The sequence below is a fragment of the Oncorhynchus mykiss genome, unplaced genomic scaffold (genome assembly GCF_013265735.2).
Source record: "Oncorhynchus mykiss isolate Arlee unplaced genomic scaffold, USDA_OmykA_1.1 un_scaffold_144, whole genome shotgun sequence".
Taxonomy (NCBI): Eukaryota; Metazoa; Chordata; class Actinopteri; order Salmoniformes; family Salmonidae; genus Oncorhynchus; species Oncorhynchus mykiss.
Genome location: NW_023493665.1, coordinates 920,001 through 945,000, shown reverse-complemented (window position 1 = coordinate 945,000; position 25,000 = coordinate 920,001). Strand labels below are relative to the sequence as shown.

At 45.7% G+C, this 25,000-nt stretch overlaps 1 protein-coding gene across 2 annotated transcripts in view; it reads left to right on the top strand.

Moving 5' to 3' along the window:
* Positions 1 to 25,000, top strand: part of rasa3 (RAS p21 protein activator 3) — an 80,244-nt gene that overhangs the window by 8,140 nt on the left and 47,104 nt on the right. The gene's annotated exons all lie outside the window — the stretch shown is intronic.

Genomic DNA, 25,000 nt, shown 5'->3' with positions numbered 1-25,000 from the left:
ATGACCACAGAACAGAACAGTCCAGATGTTCAAATCAAATTTTATTTGTCACATACACATGGTTAGCAGATGTTAATGCGAGTGTAGCGAAATGCTTGTGCTTCTAGTTCCGACAATGCAGTAATAACAAGTAATCTAACTAACAATTCCAAAACTACTGTCTTATACAGTGTAAGGGGATAAAGAATATGTACATAAGGATATATGAATGAGTGATGGTACAGAGCAGCATAGGCAAGATACAGTAGATGGTATCGAGTACAGTATGTACAAATGAGATGAGTATGTAAACAAAGTGGCATAGTATAGTATAAAGTGGCTAGTGATACATGTATTACATAAGGATACCGTCGATGATATAGAGTACAGTATATACGTATGCATATGAGATGAATAATGTAGGGTAAGTAACATTTATATAAGGTAGCATTGTTTAAAGTGGCTAGTGATATATTTACATCATTTCCCATCAATTCCCATTATTAAAGTGGCTGGAGTTGAGTCAGTGTCAGTGTGTTGGCAGCAGCCACTCAGTGTTAGTGGTGGCTGTTTAACAGTCTGATGGCCTTGAGATAGAAGCTGTTTTTCAGTCTCTCGGTCCCAGCTTTGATGCACCTGTACTGACCTCGCCTTCTGGATGATAGCGGGGTGAACAGGCAGTGGCTCGGGTGGTTGTTGTCCTTGATGATCTTTATGGCCTTCCTGTGACATCGGGTGGTGTAGGTGTCCTGGAGGGCAGGTAGTTTGCCCCCGGTGATGCGTTGTGCAGACCTCACTACCCTCTGGAGAGCCTTACGGTTGAGGGCGGTGCAGTTGCCATACCAGATGTTTGTATGGAATTACATTTGTTTGATTTAATAACTTTTATTAAGTCATCATCTCAAGACATCATTATGCTGTCGGACAACAACAAAAAATCACTATTTTAGAGGTTCTTCAAAGTAAATAAGGCATTATTTTATGACTGCTGTCAATCACTTAGATTATGTATTTTCAGGTAGAGATACCTGGCGAAGCAACTGCTCTCTCTTCCTCTCCGTCATGAGTTGTTCTGTCTCTGTCTCTCTGTGTCTGCCCCAAACGACCCTAACATAGCGGGCCTAAAAGAAACACACAGACCGGACAAGTAGGTTCGCAATGGATTATGGGCGTTGTAGTTAATCACCACGTTTTCTGCACTAAACTATGTAGAATATTGGCCTATTGGAAACTACAACTCCCTACTACATCACACAGTTCAGGCTGGATCTGATTTATCTCTAGAGAAACTACAACTCCCTACTACATCACACAGTTCAGTCTGATTTATCTCTAGAGAAACTACAACTCCCTACTACATCACACAGTTCAGGCTGGGTCTGATTTATCTCTAGAGAAACTACAACTCCCTACTACATCACACAGTTCAGTCTGGATCTGATTTATCTCTAGAGAAACTACAACTCCCTACTACATCACACAGTTCAGTCTGGATCTGATTTATCTCTAGAGAAACTACAACTCCCTACTACATCACACAGTTCAGGCTGATTTATCTCTAGAGAAACTACAACTCCCTACTACATCACACAGTTCAGTCTGATTTGTCTGGTTTCAGAGTTGAGCATCTCTGTGTCCTACAGACAGGACTGTTCCCCCTCCTGTCCTCTGTGTCCTACAGACAGGACTGTTCCCCCTCCTGTCCTCTGTGTCCTACAGACAAGGCTGTCCCCCCTCCTGTCCTCTGTGTCCTACAGACAGGACTGTCCCCCTCCTGTCCTCTGTGTCCTACAGCTGTCCCCCTCCTGTCCTCTGTGTCCTACAGACAGGACTGTCCCCTCCTGTCCTCGGTGTCCTACAGACAGGACTGTTCCCCCTCCTGTCCTCTGTGTCCTACAGACAGGGCTGTCCCCCTCCTGTCCTCGGTGTCCTACAGACAGGACTGTCCCCCTTCCTGTCCTCGGTGTCCTACAGACAGGACTGTCCCCCTCCTGTCCTTTGTGTCCTACAGACAGGGCTGTACCCCTCCTGTCCTCGGTGTCCTACAGACAGGACTGTCCCCCTCCTGTCCTCGGTGTCCTACAGACAGGGCTGTCCCCCCTCCTGTCCTCTGTGTCCTACAGACAGGACTGTCCCCATCCTGTCCTCTGTGTCCTACAGACAGGACTGTCCCCCTCCTGTCCTCTGTGTCCTACAGACAGGACTGTCCCCTTCCTGTCCTCTGTGTCCTACAGACAGGACTGTCCTCTGTGTCCTACAGACAGGACTGTTCTCTGTGTCCTACAGACAGGACTGTTCCCCCTCCTGTCCTCTGTGTCCTACAGACAGGACTGTTCCCCCTCCTGTCCTCTGTGTCCTACAGACAGGACTGTCCCCCTCCTGTCCTCTGTGTCCTACAGACAGGACTGTCCCCTCCTGTCCCCTCCTGTCCTCTGTGTCCTACAGACAGGACTGTCCCCTTCCTGTCCTTTGTGTCCTACAGACAGGACTGTCCCCTCCTGTCCTCTGTGTCCTACAGCTGTCCCCCTCCTGTTCTCTGTGTCCTACAGACAGGACTGTTCCCCCTCCTGTCCTCTGTGTCCTACAGACAGGACTGTCCCCCTCCTGTCCTCTGTGTCCTACAGCTGTCCCCCTCCTGTCCTCTGTGTACTACAGACAGGACTGTCCCCCCTCCTGTCCTCTGTGTCCTACAGACAGGACTGTTCTCCCTCCTGTCCTCGGTGTCCTACAGACAGGACTCTTCCCCCTCCTGTCCTCTGTGTCCTACAGATAGGACTGTCCCCTTCCTGTCCTCTGTGTCCTACAGACAGGACTGTCCCCTTCCTGTCCTCTGTGTCCTACAGATAGGACTGTCCCCTTCCTGTCCTCTGTGTCCTAAAGCAGCATGTTATACATTAACTGTTGGGCTAGAGGAGCTGGGCGGGGCCTACTGTCCGGGGGAACGCAGGGAAACAGGAAGCTACTGCCCCAAAATCACTTCCTGATTGGCTGCATGGACAACAAAAGAAGTGTTTTTTCCTGCGTAGAAACAAGCTAATGAAAACCAGATGGACTGACTGACTGACTGGGATGGAGGGTTGTTGTGGTTCTCACACCTACTCACTAACAGCACAGCAGGCTGCTGAGGGCTGTCTCTCATCAACCAGCTCCACGTCTCACTCAACCCCAGGAGACACGGAGACACAGAGAGAGAGAGTTAAGGGGGGGGGGGTAGAGAGAGCATTAAAGGGAGGGGTGGTAGAGAGAGGGAATCTGAATCTGATGTCTAGAATTTGAAGTCAAATGTCTACTGTTTGCTGATGATCTGGTGCTTCTGTCACCAACCAAGGAGGGCCTACAGCAGCACCTAGATGTTCTGCACAGATTCTGACAGACCTGGGCCCTGACAGTAAATCTCAGTAAGACCAAAATAATGGTGTTCCAAAAAAGGTCCAGTCGCCAGGACCACAAATACAAATTTCATCTAGACACCGTTGCCCTAGAGCACACAAAAAACTATACATACCTTGGCCTAAACATCAGCGCCACAGGTAACTTCCACAAAGCTGTGAACGATCTGAGAGACAAGGCAAGAAGGGCATTCTATGCCATCAAAAGTAACATAAAATTTGACATATCAATTAGGATCTGGCTAAAAATACTTGAATCAGTTATAGAGCCCATTTATGGTTGTGAGATCTGGGGTCCCGCTCACCAACCAATAATTCACTAAATGAGACAAACACCAAATTGAGACTCTGCATGCAGAATTTTGCAAAAGTATCCAGTTTACAACATAAAACACAAAATAATGCATGCAGAGCAGAATTAGGCCGATACCCACTAATTATCAAAATCCAGAAAAGAGCCGTTAAATTCTACAACCACCTAAAAGGAAGCGATTCCCAAACCTTCCATAACAAAGCCATCACCTACAGAGAGATGAACCTGGAGAAGAGTCCCCTAAGCAAGCTGGTCCTGGGGCTCTGTTCACAAACAGAAACACACCCCACAGAGCCCCAGGACAGCAGCACAATTAGACCCAACCAAATCATGAGAAAACAAAAAGATAATTACTTGACACATTGGAAAGAATTAACAAAAATACAGAGCAAACTAGAATGCTATTTGGCCCTAAACAGAGAGTACACAGCGGCAGAATACCTGTCCGCTGTGACTGACCCAAACTTAAGGAAAGCTTTGACTATGTACAGACTCAGTGAGCATAGCCTTGCTATTGAGAAAGGCCGCCGTAGACAGACATGGCTCTCAAGAGAAGACAGGCTATGTGCTCACTGCCCACAAAATGAGGTGGAAACTGAGCTGCACTTCCTAACCTCCTGCCCAATGTATGACCATATTAGAGAGACATATTTCCCTCAGATTACACAGATCCACAAAGAATTAGAAAACAAACCCAATTTTGATAAACTCCCATATCTATTGGGTAAAATACCACAGTGTGTCATCACAGCAGCAAGATTTGTGACCTGTTGCCACGAGAAAAGGGCAACCAGTGAAGAACAAACACCATTGTAAATACAACCCATATTTATGTTAATTTATTTCCCCTTTTGTACATTAACTATTTGTCTTTATTCTTTTGAACTTCTGTATGTGTAATGTTTACTGTTCATTTTTTATTGTTCATTTCACTTTTGTATATTATCTACCTCACTTGCTTTGGCAATGTTAACATATGTTTCCCTTTCCAATAAAACCCTTAAATTGAAATTGAGAGAGAGAGAGAGACAGAGAGGGTAAAGAAAGAGGGGGTAGAGAGAGAGAGAGAGAGAGAGAGAGAGAGAGAGAGAGAGGGTAAAGAAAGAGGGGGTAGAAAGAGAGAGAGCTGTGCTGAGGTTGGTAAGTCTAGCGCAGGGCGACACTGACCAGGCGGTCTTTTCAGTCCTGAAAGGCATTGTGGTCTGTGAGTGGGAGGAGCAGGAGAGGATGTTGATCACATGGGTCAGGGACGGCAGAAGACGCCAGAGAGAGACTGTCCAGCTAGCTGCCTGGAGCTCTGCTGTCTCCTGAGTGGTCAGAGGACATGAATACAGGCAGGGTTTGTCTCATGCCAGAGAGAGACTGTCCAGCTAGTTGCCTGGAGCTCTGCTGTCTCCTGAGTGGTCAGAGGACATGAATACAGGCAGGGTTTGTCTCATGCCAGAGAGAGACTGTCCAGCTAGCTGCCTGGAGCTCTGCTGTCTCCTGAGTGGTCAGAGGACATGAATACAGGAAGGGTTTGTCTCATGCCAGAGAGAGCCAGGGACAGGGACACGCGTCACTCTGCAAGCCAGGGGAGGAATGGTCGGTGGGGGTGGGAGAGGGGGCCGGGGTGGGCCGCCAAGAGGCTTGGGGCTTCCTCTTGGCAGCTGGCCAGCAGAGATTCCCTAACTTCCTGTAGAATGAGTTTGAGACGGGGGAGAGAAAGGAGGGAGGTAGAAGGGTGAGAGGGGTGTTACAGACCATCTGGACCTGTAACTAGTCTGGAGGAGAGGACTCCCTGAATGGCAGAGCTGACGGAACCCGCAACTAAAGGAACCCACAACTAAAGGAACCCACAGCTAAATGAAGTCAGAACTAAAGGAACCCACAACTAAAGGAAGTCAGAACTAAAGGAACCCACAACTAAAGGAACCCACAACTAAATGAAGTCAGAACTAAAGTAAGTCAGAACTAAAGGAACACAGAACTAAAGGAAGTCAGAACTAAATGAAGTCAGAACTTAAGGAAGTCAGAACTAAAGGAACCCAGAACTAAAGGAACCCAGAACTAAAGGAACCCAGAACTAAAGGAACACAGAACTAAATGAAGTCAGAACTAAAGAAAGTCAGAACTAAAGGAACCCAGAACTAAATGAAGTCAGAACTAAAGGAACTCAGAACTAAAGGAAGTCAGAACTAAATGAACACAGAAATAAAGGAACCCAGAACTAAAGGAAGCCAGATCTAAAGGAAGCCAGAACTAAAGGAACCCAGAACTAAAGGAACTCAGAACTAAAGGAACCCAGAACTAAAGGAAGTCAGAACTAAATTAACCCAAAACTAAAGGAACCCAGAACTAAAGGAACCCAGAACTAAAGGAAGTCAGAACTAAAGGAACCCAGAACTAAATGAAGTCAGAACTAAAGGAACCCAGAACTAAAGGAAGTCAGAACTAAAGGAACCCAGAACTAAATGAAGTATGAACTAAATTATCTTACTACTGTGTACTCACTTGTGTTGCATTGGTGTTGCATGCACGTGTGACATGCGTATGTATGTGTGTGTGATGTGTGTGTGTGTTATAAGGTGGCTGGTCGGACTGTGTGTGTGTGTGTGTGTGTGTGTGTGTGTGTGTGTGTGTGTTTGTGTGTGTGTGTGTGTGTGTGACGTGTATGTGTGTGTGTGTGTGTGTGTGACGTGTATGTGTGCGTGACGTGTGTGTGTGTGACGTGTGTATGTGTGTGTGACGTGTTTGTGTGTGACGTGTGTGTGTGTGTGTGTGTGTGTGACGTGTATGTGTGTGTGACGTGTGTATGTGTGTGTGACGTGTGTGTGTGTGACGTGTGTGTGTGTGTGTGTGACGTGTGTGTGTGTGACGTGTGTGTGTGTGTGACGTGTGTGTGTGTGTGACGTGTATGTGTGTGTGACGTGTGTATGTGTGTGTGACGTGTGTGTGTGTGACGTGTGTGTGTGTGTGTGTGAGACGTGTGTGTGTGTGTGTGTGTGACGTGTGTATGTGTGTGTGACGTGTGTGTGTGTGACGTGTGTGTGTGTGTGACGTGTATGTGTGTGTGACGTGTGTGTGTGACATGTATGTGTGTGTGACGTGTGTGTGTGTGTGTGTGTGTGTGCTGCTTGTTGTTAGCAGTAAATCCAGGAACCTTAGTTCCCTGGAAAAAGAAGCGTAGGGGTGTAAACACACCTGTGTTGACTGTTGAAACAGACGGACGGACAGTGTTGTGTTTGAGCTTCGGGAGTATGGTGATGATGGTGGTGGTGGTGGTGGTGGTGGTAATATAATCCAACCTAATCAGGGTTCTACCATCACAGCAGGACTGGGACATATGGCCTACAAATCTGATCTAGACCTTTTCACACTTCTGGGCCACATGGCCTACAAATCTGATCTAGACCTTTTCAAACTTCTGGGCCTACTAATCTGATCTAGACCGTTTCAAACTTCTGGGCCATTCACAGTATGCAGTATGTGTTTAATGTTTTCTCTAAATAAGCTTTGTGGTACAATTAAAAGGTAGAAAAACCCACTGCATTTCAAACAGTCAGCTACAGTGGGGAGAACAAGTCTTTGAAACAATGCCGATTTTGCAGGTTCTCCTACTTACAAAGCATGTAGAGGTCTGCAATTTTTTATCATAGGTACACATCAACTTTGAGAGACGTTATCAGGGTATACTGTAGTATCTATATCAGAGGGTATACTGTAGTATCTATATCAGAGGGTATACTGTAGTATCTATATCAGGGTATACTGTAGTATCTATATCAGGGTATACTGTAGTATCTATATCAGAGGGTATACTGTAGTATCTATATCAGAGGGTATACTGTAGTATCTATATCAGGGTATACTGTAGTATCTATATCAGGGTATACTGTAGTATCTATATCAGAGGGTATACTGTAGTATCTATATCAGAGGGTATACTGTAGTATCTATATCAGGGTATACTGTAGTATCTATATCAGGGTATCGGTAGTATCTATATCAGGGTATACTGTAGTATCTATATCAGGGTATACTGTAGTATCTATATCAGGGTATACTGTAGTATCTATATCAGGGTATACTGTAGTATCTATATCAGGGTATACTGTAGTATCTATATCAGAGGGTATACTGTAGTATATATATCAGAGGGTATACTGTAGTATCTATATCAGGGTATACTGTAGTATCTATATCAGGGTATACTGTAGTATCTATATCAGAGGGTATACTGTAGTATCTATATCAGAGGGTATACTGTAGTATCTACATCAGGGTGTGCTGTAGTATCTATATCAGGGTATACTGTAGTATCTATATCAGGGTATACTGTAGTATCTATATCAGGGTATACTGTAGTATCTATATCAGAGGGTATACTGTAGTATCTATATCAGAGGGTATACTGTAGTATCTATATCAGGGTATACTGTAGTATCTATATCAGGGTATACTGTAGTATCTATATCAGGGTATACTGTAGTATCTATATCAGGGTATACTGTAGTATCTATATCAGGGTATACTGTAGTATCTATATCAGGGTATACTGTAGTATCTATATCAGGGTATACTGTAGTATCTATATCAGAGGGTATACTGTAGTATATATATCAGAGGGTATACTGTAGTATCTATATCAGGGTATACTGTAGTATCTATATCAGGGTATACTGTAGTATCTATATCAGAGGGTATACTGTAGTATCTATATCAGAGGGTATACTGTAGTATCTACATCAGGGTGTGCTGTAGTATCTATATCAGGGTATACTGTAGTATCTATATCAGGGTATACTGCAGTATCTATATCAGGGTATACTGTAGTATCTATATCAGAGGGTATACTGTAGTATCTATATCAGAGGGTATACTGTAGTATCTATATCAGGGTATACTGTAGTATCTATATCAGGGTATACTGTAGTATCTATATCAGGGTATACTGTAGTATCTATATCAGGGTATACTGTAGTATCTATATCAGGGTATACTGTAGTATCTATATCAGAGGGTATACTGTAGTATCTATATCAGAGGGTATACTGTAGTATCTATATCAGGGTATACTGTAGTATCTATATCAGGGTATACTGTAGTATCTATATCAGAGGGTATACTGTAGTATCTAAATCAGGGTATACTGTAGTATCTATATCAGTGTATACTGTAGTATCTATATCAGAGGGTATACTGTAGTATCTATATCAGAGGGTATACTGTAGTATCTACATCAGGGTGTGCTGTAGTATCTATATCAGGGTATACTGTAGTATCTATATCAGGGTATACTGTAGTATCTATATCAGGGTATACTGTAGTATCTATATCAGAGGGTATACTGTAGTATCTATATCAGGGTATACTGTAGTATCTATATCAGGGTATACTGTAGTATCTATATCAGGGTATACTGTAGTAGCTATATCAGGGTATACTGTAGTATCTATATCAGGGTATACTGTAGTATCTATATCAGGGTATACTGTAGTATCTATATCAGAGGGTATACTGTAGTATCTATATCAGAGGGTATACTGTAGTATCTATATCAGGGTATACTGTAGTATCTATATCAGGGTATACTGTAGTATCTATATCAGAGGGTATACTGTAGTATCTAAATCAGGGTATACTGTAGTATCTATATCAGGGTATACTGTAGTATCTATATCAGGGTATACTGTAGTATCTATATCAGAGGGTATACTGTAGTATCTATATCAGGGTATACTGTAGTATCTATATCAGGGTATACTGTAGTATCTACATCAGGGTGTGCTGTAGTATCTATATCAGGGTATACTGTAGTATCTATATCAGAGGGTATACTGTAGTATCTATATCAGGGTATACTGTAGTATCTATATCAGAGGGTATACTGTAGTATCTATATCAGGGTATACTGTAGTATCTATATCAGGGTATACTGTAGTATCTACATCAGGGTGTGCTGTAGTATCTATATCAGGGTATACTGTAGTATCTATATCAGAGGGTATACTGTAGTATCTATATCAGGGTATACTGTAGTATCTATATCAGGGTATACTGTAGTATCTATATCAGGGTATACTGTAGTATCTATATCAGGGTATACTGTAGTATCTATATCAGGGTATACTGTAGTATCTATATCAGAGGGTATACTGTAGTATCTATATCAGGGTATACTGTAGTATCTATATCAGAGGGTATACTGTAGTATCTATATCAGGGTATACTGTAGTATCAATATCAGGGTATACTGTAGTATCTATATCAGGGTATACTGTAGTATCTATATCAGGGTATACTGTAGTATCTATATCAGGGTATACTGTAGTATCTATATCAGGGTATACTGTAGTATCTATATCAGAGGGTATACTGTAGTATCTATATCAGGGTATACTGTAGTATCTATATCAGAGGGTATACTGTAGTATCTATATCAGGGTATACTGTAGTATCAATATCAGGGTATACTGTAGTATCTATATCAGGGTATACTGTAGTATCTCCATCAGGTAAAACCAGCAACCAAAAAGGGGTTCTTCAACGGGTTCTCCTATGGGTTCTGCTGGAGAACCCTATCAGGTTCTTTAAGGTTCTAGATAGTTCATTACGAGTGTAGGAGGTCATCTGGAACTATGTCTGGGTTTGTTGCCTGGCAACCTGTTACCCTTGGTAGGAACAATGTCACCACATTGAGACTAATGGCCCACTATAGAGAGGGGAAGGGAGGGGAAAATAAAGCGTGGTATGTGACTAACTCCACTCTCATCCTTCAGATGCCCTCTCTCTCTCTCTCTCTCTCTCTCTCTCTCTCTCTCTCTCTCTCTCTCTCTCTCTCTCTCTCTCTCTCTCTCTGCCTCTCTCTCTCTGCCCCTCTCTCTCTCTCTCTCTCTCTGTCTCTGTCTCTCTCTGCCTCTCTCTCTGCCTCTCTCTTTCTCTCTCTCTCTCTCTCTCTCTCTCTCTCTGTCTCTCTAACCTTCAGGCGTCATATGGTCCCTTATTGTAAACACCTTTACCTGGTGACATTGACACAGAGTCCTAGAAACACGACTAGTGAAGTCTGCTGTGGTCTGTCAAGCACACACCTTGTGATTGAAGTGACCCCAACACGTACTGGTAACATGTCAAGCACACACCTTGTGATTAGATTGATTTGATTGTTTGGTGAGGAACAAAGGTATACCCCAGTATGGTGGGATACATAAGCCTGTAGAAGTTACCCCAGTATGGTGGGGTACATAAGCCCGTAGAAGGTGTAAATGGGTTAGGGTTAGGGTTAGGGTTACAGTGATGTCACTTTAAATCAGTGACATCACTGAACTGGTAACTACACTGTAAATCAGTGACATCACTGAACTGGTATCTACACTGTAAATCAGTGACATCACTGTGACATCACTGAACCGGTATCTACACTGTAAATCAGTGACATCACTGAACTGGTAACTACACTGTAAATCAGTGACATCGCTGAACCGGTATCTACACTGTAAATCAGTGACATCACTGAACTGGTAACGACACTGTAAATCAGTGACATCACTGAACCGGTATCTACACTGTAAATCAGTGACATCACTGAACTGGTATCTACACTGTAAATCAGTGACATCACTGAACTGGTAACTACACTGTAAATCAGTGACATCACTGAACTGGTAACTACACTGTAAATCAGTGACATCACTGAACTGGTATCTACACTGTAAATCAGTGACATCACTGAACTGGTATCTACACTGTAAATCAGTGATATCACTGTACCGGTATCTACACTGTAAATCAGAAGATGCCAGACTGACAACAAAGCTACACCAGTAACCTAGCAACATGGCCTCTCTATCTATCTCTCCAACTGTCTACAGCCTCACACTGTCTGTTAGATTGTATCTGTCTACCCTAGCAACATGGCCTCTCTATCTATCTCTCCAACTGTCTACACCCTCACACTGTCTGTTAGATTCTATCTGTCTATCCTAGCAACATCGCCTCGCTATCTCTTTGCTACTGGTTGTCAACAGTAGCAGAGTCACCTCGCCCCTCACAGACAGGAACACGGTCATACTAACTGACAACAACACCCTGACACTCCTCTTCCTGTCCTGTGCTGTGTTCAAAGGAGATTGTAGAACGAAGGCCTTGCCCAGTTTGTTGGATGTGGTGAGTATGTGCAGGTGTGTGAGTGAGTGAAATCTCTGTTGACACCTCCCATTGAAACTGAGAGCAGCACATTATCTATCTGGTCTGCGGTTAGCAGAAGTGAGAAATACATGTTTAAATAAATACTCTGAATGACTTTCCGAGACAGAGAGATATTTAAATATATACTCTGAATGATATTCAGAGGCAGAGAGATATTTAAATAAATACTCTGAATGATATTCAGAGGCAGAGAGATATTTAAATAAATACTCTGAATGATATTCAGAGACAGAGATATTTAAATAAATACTCTGAATGATATTCAGAGACAGAGAGATATTTAAATAAATAATCTGAATGATATTCAGAGACAGAGAGATATTTAAATACATACTCTGAATGATATTCAGAGACAGAGAGATATTTAAATATATACTCTGAATGATATTCAGAGACAGAGAGATATTTAAATAAACAGCCATACCCCTCCTCCTGTAGAGTTCCACCTCCAGCCAGCCCACCAGCCATACCCCTCCTCCTGTAGAGTTCCACCTCCAGCCAGCCCAACAGCCATACCCCTCCTCCTGTAGAGTTCCACCTCCAGCCAGCCCAACAGCCATACCCCTCCTCCTGTAGAGTTCCACCTCCAGCCAGCCCAACAGCCATACCCCTCCTCCTGTAGAGTTACACCTCCAGCCAGCCCAACAGCCATACCCCTCCTCCTGTAGAGTTCCACCTCCAGCCAGCCCAACAGCCATACCCCTCCTCCTGTAGAGTTCTAGTAGACTTCCTGCTTGGATAACACTCTGACTGAGTCTAGCTGGTTGACTGTTAGCCTCTCTTCCTCTCTGACCCTGGCAAATGGCGGAGGTCTGTATGTGTGTGTGCTGTATGTGTGTGTGCTGTATGTGTGTGTGTGCTGTATGTGTGCGTGTACTGTGTGTATGTTTGTTTGGTCATGTGATCCATTGGCAGTAATGTTGTTGTGTTAACGTTAGCCTGGACTGGATGAATGATACTATAGTGTGTTCACTAACTGAATCTAGCAGCATATCACAACCTCAAGACGTCATGACCTCTCTGGACCTACCTGCTGGACTGGCCACTGGTCATGACCTCTCTGGAGAGGCCAGCTGGACTGGCCACTGGTCATGACCTCTCTGGAGAAACCAGCTGGACTGGCCACTGGTCAGGACCTCTCTGGAGAGACCAGCTGGACTGGCCACTGGTCATGACCTCTCTGGAGAGACCAGCTGGACTGGCCACTGGTCAGGACCTCTCTGGAGAGACCAGCTGGACTGGCCACTGGTCAGGACCTCTCTGGAGAGACCAGCTGGACTGGCCACTGGTCAGGACCTCTCTGGAGAGACCAGCTGGACTGGCCACTGGTCATGACCTCTCTGGAGAGACCAGCTGGACTGACCACTGGTCATGACCTCTCTGGAGAGACCAGCTGGACTGGCCACTGGTTATGATCTCTCTGGAGAGACCAGCTGGACTGGCCACTGGTCATGACCTCTCTGGAGAGACCAGCTGGACTGGCCACTGGTCATGACCTCTCTAGAGCTACCAGCTGGACTGGCCACTGGTCATGACCTCACGGGACCTACCAGCTGGACTGGCCACTGGTCATGACCTCTCTAGAGCTACCAGCTGGACTGGCCACTGGTCATGACCTCTCTGGAGAGACCAGCTGGACTGGCCACTGGTCATGACCTCTCTAGAGCGACCAACTGGACTGGCCACTGGTCATGACCTCTCTAGAGCTACCAGCTGGACTGGCCACTGGTCATGACCTCTCTGGAGAGACCAGCTGGACTGGCCACTGGTCATGACCTCTCTGGAGAGACCAGCTGGACTGGCCACTGGTCATGCCCTCTCTAGAGCTACCAGCTGGACTGGCCACTTGTCATGACCTCTCTGGAGAGACCAGCTGGACTGGCTCAGTGGTCTGTAATACAGGTAATCTCAGTGGTCTGTAATACAGGTAATCTCAGTGGTCTGTAATACAGGTAATCTCAGTGGTCTGTAATAAAGGTAATCTCAGGGGTCTGTAATACAGGTAATCTCAGGGTCATGTAATGATGTCAGAGGTAATTAACTCAGTTAGTCATTAATGAACTATAGAGATATGAGAAGATCGTACACCCTCCTCCCCTCGCTCCCTAAGGGCTGCCTGTGAGGACAAAGTGCCCTTCTCTGTGTGTGTGTGTGTGTGTGTGTGTGTGTGTGTCTGTGTGTGTGTGTGTGTGTGTGTGTGTGTGTGTGTGTGTGTGTGCGTCCTAAAAGGTTCGTCTGAAGGGGAGGAGTCTGTCTGGTGAAAGATGATTATTCTATTAGAAGTTACAGTCACTGAATATGCTGATACTGTCACGTCCTGACCTTAGTTCCTTCTTTAGGTCTTTAGGTTTTAGTTTGGTCAGGGCGTGAGTTGGGGTGGGCATTCTATGTGTTGTTCTATGTTTTAGTATTTCTATGTGTTTAGGCCTGGTATGGCTCCCAATCAGAGGCAGCTGTTTATCGTTGTCTCTGATTGAGAACCATACTTAGGCAGCCTGTTTTCCCGCTATGATTTGTGGGTAGTTGTTTTCTGTCTCTGTGTTTCTACAGAACTGTTTCGTTTTCGGTCGTTCTCTTGTTATTTTGTTTTTTTGTGTTCAGTTTAAATACATATTAACATGGACACGTACCACGCTGCCTATTGGTCCGATCTCTCCTACTCCTCCTCGGACGAGGAGGAAAACCCTTACACATATACAGGCCTTTAAACTCCTCCAGAGGTGGTCTAGGGGGTAACACTGGTCTCCTCTATCTCTTTAAACTCCTTCAGAGGTTGTCTAGGGGGTAACACTGGTCTCCTCTATCTCTTTAAACTCCTCCAGAGGTTGTCTAGGGGGTAACACTGGTCTCCTCTATCTCTTTAAACTCCTCCAGAGGTGGTCTAGGGGGTAACACTGGTCTCCTCTATCTCTTTAAACTCCTCCAGAGGTTGTCTAGGGGGTAACACTGGTCTCCTCTATCTCTATCTCTTTAAACTCCTCCAGAGGTTGTCTAGGGGGTAACACTGGTCTCCTCTATCTCTTTAAACTCCTTCAGAGGTTGTCTAGGGGGTAACACTGGTCTCTATCTCTATCTCTTTAAACTCCTTCAGAGGTTGTCTAGGGGGTAACCCTGGTCTCTATCTCTTTAAACTCCTCCAGAGGTTGTCTAGGGGGTAACACTGGTCTCCTCTATCTCTTTAAACTCCTCCAGAGGTTGTCTAGGGGGTAACACTGGTCTCCTCTATCTCTATCTCTTTAAACTCCTCCAGAGGTTGTCTAGGGGGTAACACTGGTCTCCCTCCACCTCTATCTCTTTAAACTCCTCCAGAGGTTGTCTAGGGGGTAACACTGGTCTCCCTCCACCTCTATCTCTTTAAACTCCTCCAGAGGTTGTCTAGGGGGTAACACTGGTCTCCCTCCACCTCTATCTCTTTAAACTCCTCCAGAGGTTGTCTAGGGGGTAACACTGGTCTCCCTCCACCTCTATCTCTTTAAACTCCTTCAGAGGTTGTCTAGGGGGTAACACTGGTCTCCCTCCACCTCTATCTCTTTAAACTCCTCCAGAGGTTGTCTAGGGGGTAACACTGGTCTCTATCTCTATCTCTTTAAACTCCTCCAGAGGTTGTCTAGGGGGTAACACTGGTCTCCCTCCACCTCTATCTCTTTAAACTCCTCCAGAGGTGGTCTAGGGGGTAACACTGGTCTCCTCTATCTCTTTAAACTCCTCCAGAGGTTGTCTAGGGGGTAACACTGGTCTCCTCTATCTCTTTAAACTCCTTCAGAGGTTGTCTAGGGGGTAACACTGGTCTCCTCTATCTCTTTAAACTCCTTCAGAGGTGGTCTAGGGGGTAACACTGTTCTCTATCTCTCTCTTTAAACTCCATCAGAGGTTGTCTAGGGGGTAACACTGGTCTATATCTCTTTAAACTCCTTCAGAGGTTGTCTAGGGGGTAACACTGGTCTATATCTCTTTAAACTCCTTCAGAGGTTGTCTAGGGGGTAACACTGGTCTCCTATCTCTTTAAACTCCTTCAGAGGTTGTCTAGGGGGTAACACTGGTCTCCTATCTCTATCTCTATCTCTTTAAACTCCTCCAGAGGTTGTCTAGGGGGTAACACTGGTCTCTATCTCTATCTCTTTAAACTCCTTCAGAGGTTGTCTAGGGGTAACACTGGTCTCCCTCCACCTCTATCTCTTTAAACTCCTCCAGAGGTGGTCTAGGGGGTAACACTGGTCTCCTCTATCTCTTTAAACTCCTCCAGAGGTTGTCTAGGGGGTAACACTGGTCTCCTCTATCTCTTTAAACTCCTCCAGAGGTTGTCTAGGGGGTAACACTGGTCTCCTATCTCTTTAAACTCCTCCAGAGGTTGTCTAGGGGGTAACACTGGTCTCTATCTCTATCTCTTTAAACTCCTTCAGAGGTTGTCTAGGGGGTAACACTGGTCTCTATCTCTATCTCTTTAAACTCCTCCAGAGGTTGTCTAGGGGGTAACACTGGTCTCCTCTATCTCTATCTCTTTAAACTCCTCCAGAGGTTGTCTAGGGGGTAACACTGGTCTCCTCTATCTCTATCTCTATCTCTTTAAACTCCTTCAGAGGTTGTCTAGGGGGTAACACTGGTCTCCTCTATCTCCACCTCTATCTCTTTAAACTCCTCCAGAGGTTGTCTAGGGGGTAACACTGGTCTCCTCTATCTCTTTAAACTCCTCCAGAGGTTGTCTAGGGGGTAACACTGGTCTCCCTCCACCTCTATCTCTTTAAACTCCTCCAGAGGTTGTCTAGGGGGTAACACTGGTCTCCTCTATCTCTTTAAACTCCTCCAGAGGTTGTCTAGGGGGTAACACTGGTCTCCCTCCACCTCTATCTCTTTAAACTCCTCCAGAGGTTGTCTAGGGGGTAACACTGGTCTCCCTCCACCTCTATCTCTTTAAACTCCTCCAGAGGTTGTCTAGGGGGTAACACTGGTCTCCTCTATCTCTTTAAACTCCTCCAGAGGTTGTCTAGGGGGTAACACTGGTCTCTATCTCTATCTCTTTAAACTCCTCCAGAGGTTGTCTAGGGGTAACACTGGTCTCCTCTATCTCTATCTCTTTAAACTCCTTCAGAGGTGGTCTAGGGGGTAACACTGGTCTCTATCTCTATCTCTTTAAACTCCTTCAGAGGTGGTCTAGGGGGTAACACTGGTCTCCTCTATCTCTTTAAACTCCTCCAGAGGTTGTCTAGGGGGTAACCCTGGTCTCCCTCCACCTCTATCTCTTTAAACTCCTCCAGAGGTTGTCTAGGGGTAACACTGGTCTCCTCTATCTCTATCTCTTTAAACTCCTCCAGAGGTTGTCTAGGGGGTAACACTGGTCTCCTCTATCTCTTTAAACTCCTTCAGAGGTTGTCTAGGGGGTAACACTGGTCTCCTCTATCTCTTTAAACTCCTTCAGAGGTGGTCTAGGGGGTAACACTGGTCTCCTCTATCTCTTTAAACTCCTCCAGAGGTTGTCTAGGGGGTAACACTGGTCTCTATCTCTATCTCTTTAAACTCCTCCAGAGGTTGTCTAGGGGGTAACACTGGTCTCCCTCCACCTCTATCTCTTTAAACTCCTTCAGAGGTTGTCTAGGGGGTAACACTGGTCTCCTCTATCTCTTTAAACTCCTCCAGAGGTTGTCTAGGGGTAACACTGGTCTCCTCTATCTCTTTAAACTCCTCCAGAGGTTGTCTAGGGGGTAACACTGGTCTCCTCTATCTCTTTAAACTCCCCCAGAGGTTGTCTAGGGGGTAACACTGGTCTCCTCTATCTCTTTAAACTCCTCCAGAGGTTGTCTAGGGGGTAACACTGGTCTCCTCTATCTCTATCTCTTTAAACTTCTCCAGAGGTTGTCTAGGGGGTAACACTGGTCTCCTCTATCTCTTTAAACTCCTTCAGAGGTGGTCTAGGGGGTAACACTGGTCTCCTCTATCTCTTTAAACTCCTCCAGAGGTGGTCTAGGGGGTAACACTGGTCTCCTCTATCTCTTTAAACTCCTTCAGAGGTTGTCTAGGGGGTAACACTGGTCTCTATCTCTATCTCTTTAAACTCCTCCAGAGGTTGTCTAGGGGGTAACACTGGTCTCCTCTATCTCTTTAAACTCCTTCAGAGGTTGTCTAGGGGGTAACACTGGTCTCCTCTATCTCTTTAAACTCCTCCAGAGGTTGTCTAGGGGGTAACACTGGTCTCCTCTATCTCTTTAAACTCCCCCAGAGGTTGTCTAGGGGGTAACACTGGTCTCCTCTATCTCTATCTCTTTAAACTTCTCCAGAGGTTGTCTAGGGGGTAACACTGGTCTCCTCTATCTCTTTAAACTCCTCCAGAGGTTGTCTAGGGGGTAACACTGGTCTCCTCTATCTCTATCTCTATCTCTTTAAACTCCTTCAGAGGTTGTCTAGGGGGTAACACTGGTCTCCCTACCTCTATCTCTTTAAACTCCTTCAGAGGTTGTCTAGGGGGTAACACTGGTCTCCTCTATCTCTTTAAACTCCTCCAGAGGTTGTCTAGGGGGTAACACTGGTCTCCTCTATCTCTATCTCTATCTCTTTAAACTCCTCCAGAGGTTGTCTAGGGGGTAACACTGGTCTCCTCTATCTCTATCTCTTTAAACTCCTCCAGAGGTTGTCTAGGGGGTAACACTGGTCTCCTCTATCTCTACCTCTATCTCTTTAAACTCCTCCAGAGGTTGTCTAGGGGGTAACACTGGTCTCCTCTATCTCTATCTCTATCTCTTTAAACTCCTTCAGAGGTTGTCTAGGGGGTAACACTGGTCTCCCTCCACCTCTATCTCTTTAAACTCCTTCAGAGGTTGTCTAGGGGGTAACACTGGTCTCCTCTATCTCTTTAAACTCCTCCAGAGGTTGTCTAGGGGGTAACACTGGTCTCCTCTATCTCTTTAAACTCCTCCAGAGGTTGTCTAGGGGGTAACACTGGTCTCCTCTATCTCTATCTCTTTAAACTCCTCCAGAGGTTGTCTAGGGGGTAACACTGGTCTCCCTCCACCTCTATCTCTTTAAACTCCTCCAGAGGTTGTCTAGGGGGTAACACTGGTCTCTATCTCTATCTCTTTAAACTCCTCCAGAGGTTGTCTAGGGGGTAACACTGGTCTCTATCTCTATCTCTTTAAACTCCTTCAGAGGTTGTCTAGGGGGTAACACTGGTCTCCTCTATCTCTTTAAACTCCTCCAGAGGTTGTCTAGGGGGTAACACTGGTCTCCTCTATCTCTATCTCTATCTCTTTAAACTCCTTCAGAGGTTGTCTAGGGGGTAACACTGGTCTCCTCTATCTCTATCTCTATCTCTTTAAACTCCTTCAGAGGTTGTCTAGGGGGTAACACTGGTCTCCTCTATCTCTATCTCTATCTCTTTAAACTCCTTCAGAGGTTGTCTAGGGGGTAACACTGGTCTCCCTCCACCTCTATCTCTTTAAACTCCTCCAGAGGTTGTCTAGGGGGTAACACTGGTCTCTACCTCTATCTCTTTAAACTCCTCCAGAGGTTGTCTAGGGGGTAACACTGGTCTCCCTCCACCTCTATCTCTTTAAACTCCTCCAGAGGTTGTCTAGGGGGTAACACTGGTCTCCTCTATCTCTTTAAACTCCTCCAGAGGTTGTCTAGGGGGTAACACTGGTCTCCTCTATCTCTTTAAACTCCTCCAGAGGTTGTCTAGGGGGTAACACTGGTCTCTACCTCTATCTCTTTAAACTCCTCCAGAGGTTGTCTAGGGGGTAACACTGGTCTCCCTCCACCTCTATCTCTTTAAACTCCTTCAGAGGTGGTCTAGGGGGTAACACTGGTCTCCTCTATCTCTTTAAACTCCTCCAGAGGTTGTCTAGGGGGTAACACTGGTCTCCTCTATCTCTTTAAACTCCTCCAGAGGTTGTCTAGGGGGTAACACTGGTCTCCTCTATCTCTTTAAACTCCTCCAGAGGTGGTCTAGGGGGTAACACTGGTCTCCTCTATCTCTATCTCTTTAAACTCCTCCAGAGGTTGTCTAGGGGGTAACACTGGTCTCTACCTCTATCTCTTTAAACTCCTCCAGAGGTGGTCTAGGGGGTAACACTGGTCTCCTCTATCTCTATCTCTATCTCTTTAAACTCCTTCAGAGGTTGTCTAGGGGGTAACACTGGTCTCCTCTATCTCTTTAAACTCCTCCAGAGGTTGTCTAGGGGGTAACACTGGTCTCCTCTATCTCTATCTCTATCTCTTTAAACTCCTCCAGAGGTTGTCTAGGGGGTAACACTGGTCTCTATCTCTATCTCTTTAAACTCCTTCAGAGGTTGTCTAGGGGGTAACACTGGTCTCTATCTCTATCTCTTTAAACTCCTCCAGAGGTTGTCTAGGGGTAACACTGGTCTCCTCTATCTCTGTAAACTCCTCCAGAGGTTGTCTAGGGGGTAACACTGGTCTCCCTCCACCTCTATCTCTTTAAACTCCTCCAGAGGTTGTCTAGGGGGTAACACTGGTCTCCTCTATCTCTTTAAACTCCTCCAGAGGTTGTCTAGGGGTAACACTGGTCTCCTCTATCTCTTTAAACTCCTCCAGAGGTTGTCTAGGGGGTAACACTGGTCTCCTCTATCTCTTTAAACTCCTTCAGAGGTTGTCTAGGGGGTAACACTGGTCTCCTCTATCTCTTTAAACTCCTTCAGAGGTTGTCTAGGGGGTAACACTGGTCTCCTCTATCTCTTTAAACTCCTTCAGAGGTTGTCTAGGGGGTAACACTGGTCTCCCTCCACCTCTATCTCTTTAAACTCCTTCAGAGGTTGTCTAGGGGGTAACACTGGTCTCCTCTATCTCTTTAAACTCCTCCAGAGGTTGTCTAGGGGGTAACACTGGTCTCCTCTATCTCTTTAAACTCCTTCAGAGGTTGTCTAGGGGGTAACACTGGTCTCCTCTATCTCTTTAAACTCCTCCAGAGGTTGTCTAGGGGGTAACACTGGTCTCCCTACCTCTATCTCTATCTCTTTAAACTCCTCCAGAGGTTGTCTAGGGGGTAACACTGGTCTCCTCTATCTCTATCTCTATCTCTTTAAACTCCTCCAGAGGTTGTCTAGGGGGTAACACTGGTCTCCTCTATCTCTTTAAACTCCTCCAGAGGTTGTCTAGGGGGTAACACTGGTCTCCTCTATCTCTATCTCTATCTCTTTAAACTCCTCCAGAGGTTGTCTAGGGGGTAACACTGGTCTCCTCTATCTCTATCTCTTTAAACTCCTCCAGAGGTTGTCTAGGGGGTAACACTGGTCTCCTCTATCTCTATCTCTATCTCTTTAAACTCCTCCAGAGGTTGTCTAGGGGGTAACACTGGTCTCCTCTATCTCTATCTCTTTAAACTCCTTCAGAGGTTGTCTAGGGGGTAACACTGGTCTCCTCTATCTCTATCTCTATCTCTTTAAACTCCTCCAGAGGTTGTCTAGGGGGTAACACTGGTCTCCTCTATCTCTATCTCTTTAAACTCCTTCAGAGGTTGTCTAGGGGGTAACACTGGTCTCCTCTATCTCTATCTCTTTAAACTCCTCCAGAGGTTGTCTAGGGGGTAACACTGGTCTCCCTACCTCTATCTCTTTAAACTCCTCCAGAGGTGGTCTAGGGGGTAACACTGGTCTCCCTCCACCTCTATCTCTTTAAACTCCTTCAGAGGTTGTCTAGGGGGTAACACTGGTCTCTATCTCTATCTCTTTAAACTCCTTCAGAGGTTGTCTAGGGGGTAACACTGGTCTCCTCTATCTCTTTAAACTCCTTCAGAGGTTGTCTAGGGGGTAACACTGGTCTCCTCTATCTCTTTAAACTCCTCCAGAGGTTGTCTAGGGGGTAACACTGGTCTCCTCTATCTCTACCTCTATCTCTTTAAACTCCCCCAGAGGTTGTCTAGGGGTAACACTGGTCTCCTCTATCTCTATCTCTTTAAACTCCTTCAGAGGTTGTCTAGGGGGTAACACTGGTCTCCTCTATCTCGTTAAACTCCTTCAGAGGTTGTCTAGGGGGTAACACTGGTCTCCTCTATCTCTATCTCTCTCTTTAAACTCCTTCAGAGGTTGTCTAGGGGGTAACACTGGTCTCCTATCTCTTTAAACTCCTTCAGAGGTTGTCTAGGGGGTAACACTGGTCTCCTCTATCTCTTTAAACTCCTTCAGAGGTTGTCTAGGGGGTAACACTGGTCTCCCTCCACCTCTATCTCTTTAAACTCCTTCAGAGGTTGTCTAGGGGGTAACACTGGTCTCCTCTATCTCTTTAAACTCCTTCAGAGGTTGTCTAGGGGGTAACACTGGTCTCCTCTATCTCGTTAAACTCCTTCAGAGGTTGTCTAGGGGGTAACACTGGTCTCCTCTATCTCTATCTCTCTCTTTAAACTCCTTCAGAGGTTGTCTAGGGGGTAACACTGGTCTCCTATCTCTTTAAACTCCTTCAGAGGTTGTCTAGGGGGTAACACTGGTCTCCTCTATCTCTATCTCTATCTCTTTAAACTCCTCCAGAGGTTGTCTAGGGGGTAACACTGGTCTCTATCTCTATCTCTTTAAACTCCTTCAGAGGTTGTCTAGGGGGTAACACTGGTCTCCTCTATCTCTATCTCTTTAAACTCCTCCAGAGGTTGTCTAGGGGGTAACACTGGTCTCCTCTATCTCTATCTCTTTAAACTCCTCCAGAGGTTGTCTAGGGGGTAACACTGGTCTCCTCTATCTCTATCTCTTTAAACTCCTCCAGAGGTTGTCTAGGGGGTAACACTGGTCTCCTCTATCTCTATCTCTATCTCTTTAAACTCCTTCAGAGGTTGTCTAGGGGGTAACACTGGTCTCCTCTATCTCTATCTCTATCTCTTTAAACTCCTTCAGAGGTTGTCTAGGGGGTAACACTGGTCTCCTCTATCTCTATCTCTATCTCTTTAAACTCCTTCAGAGGTTGTCTAGGGGGTAACACTGGTCTCCCTCCACCTCTATCTCTTTAAACTCCTCCAGAGGTTGTCTAGGGGGTAACACTGGTCTCTATCTCTATCTCTTTAAACTCCTTCAGAGGTTGTCTAGGGGGTAACACTGGTCTCTACCTCTATCTCTATCTCTATCTCTTTAAACTCCTTCAGAGGTTGTCTAGGGGGTAACACTGGTCTCTACCTCTATCTCTTTAAACTCCTCCAGAGGTTGTCTAGGGGTAACACTGGTCTCCCTCCACCTCTATCTCTTTAAACTCCTCCAGAGGTTGTCTAGGGGTAACACTGGTCTCCCTACCTCTATCTCTTTAAACGCCATCTCTCTTCTCCCTGTTCTTTCAAAGTTACTGGGTTGTTCAGGGCTTTTTAAATCATGTCTTGAATGCAGTTGGGAATTCCTTTCTCTCCATCTCATTTCCTGTTGTACATCTCTCTCTCTGTCTCTCTTGCTGCTACCCCTCTTTCTCTTTCCCCCCTCCCCCATCCCCAGTTTGGTGTTTCCCAGGCTTGGTAGGAGAGCTATAGGGAGGGCCTCAGACCTCAGGCTTGGTAGGGGAGCTATAGGACGGACCTCAGACCTCAGGCTTGGTAGGGGAGCTATAGGGAGGACCTCAGGCTTGGTAGGGGAGCTATAGGGAGGACCTCAGGCTTGGTAGGGGAGCTATAGGGAGGACCTCAGGCTTGGTAGGGGAGCTATAGGGTGGACCTCAGACCTCAGGCTTGGTAGGGGAGTTATAGGGAGGACCTCAGACCTCAGGCTTGGTAGGGGAGCTATAGGTAGGACCTCAGATCTCAGGCTTGGTAGGGGAGCTATAGGGAGGACCTCAGACCTCAGGCTTGGTAGGGGAGCTATAGGGAGGACCTCAGACCTCAGGCTTGGTAGGGGAGCTATAGGGAGGACCTCAGGCTTGGTAGGGGAGCTATAGGGAGGACCTCAGGCTTGGTAGGGGAGCTATAGGGCGGACTTCACACCTAAGGCTTGGTAGTGGAGCTATAGGGAGGACCTCAGGCTTGGTAGAGGAGCTATAGGGAGGACCTCAGACCTCAGGCTTGGTAGGGGAGCTATAGGGAGGACCTCAGGCTTGGTAGGGGAGCTATAGGGAGGACCTCAGACCTCAGGCTTGGTAGGGGAGCTATAGGGAGGACCTCAGACCTCCGGCTTGGTGTGTGTGTGTGTGTGTGTATTCGACATATATAAACATATAAATTGCTGCAAGATTGAGTCACCCATTCACAATACAGTATGGCTTGAGTCACCCATTCACAGTACAATATGGCTAGAGTCACCCATTCACAATACAGTATGGCTTGAGTCACCCATTCACAATACAGTATGGCTAGAGTCACCCAATCACAATACAGTATGGCTAGAGTCACCCATTCACAAAACAGTATGGCTTGAGTCACCCATTCACAGTACAATATGGCTAGAGTCACCCATTCACAAAACAGTATGGCTTGAGTCACCCATTCACAAAACAGTATGGCTTGAGTCACCCATTCACAATACAGTATGGCTTGAGTCACCCATTCACAATACAGTATGGCTAGAGTCACCCATTCACAATACAGTATGGCTAGAGTCACCCATTCACAATACAGTATGGCTAGAGTCACCCATTCACAAAACAGTATGGCTTGAGTCACCCATTCACAAAACAGTATGGCTTGAGTCACCCATTCACAATACAGTATGGCTAGAGTCACCCATTCACAATACAGTATGGCTATAGTCACCCATTCACAATACAGTATGGCTATAGTCACCCATTCACAAAACAGTATGGCTAGAGTCACCCATTCACAATACAGTATGGCTTGAGTCACCCATTCACAATACAGTATGGTTAGAGTCACCCATTCACAATACAGTATGGCTAGAGTCACCCATTCACAATACAGTATGGCTAGAGTCACCCATTCACAATACAGTATGGCTAGAGTCACCCATTCACAATACAGTATGGCTAGAGTCACCCATTCACAATACTGTATGGCTAGAGTCACCCATTCACAAAACAGTATGGCTTGAGTCACCCATTCACAAAACAGTATGGCTTGAGTCACCCATTCACAATACAGTATGGCTATAGTCACCCATTCACAAAACAGTATGGCTAGAGTCACCCATTCACAATACAGTATGGCTTGAGTCACCCATTCCTAATACAGTATGGCTAGAGAGAGGATGAAGTGACAGGGTGAAATGACTGGATG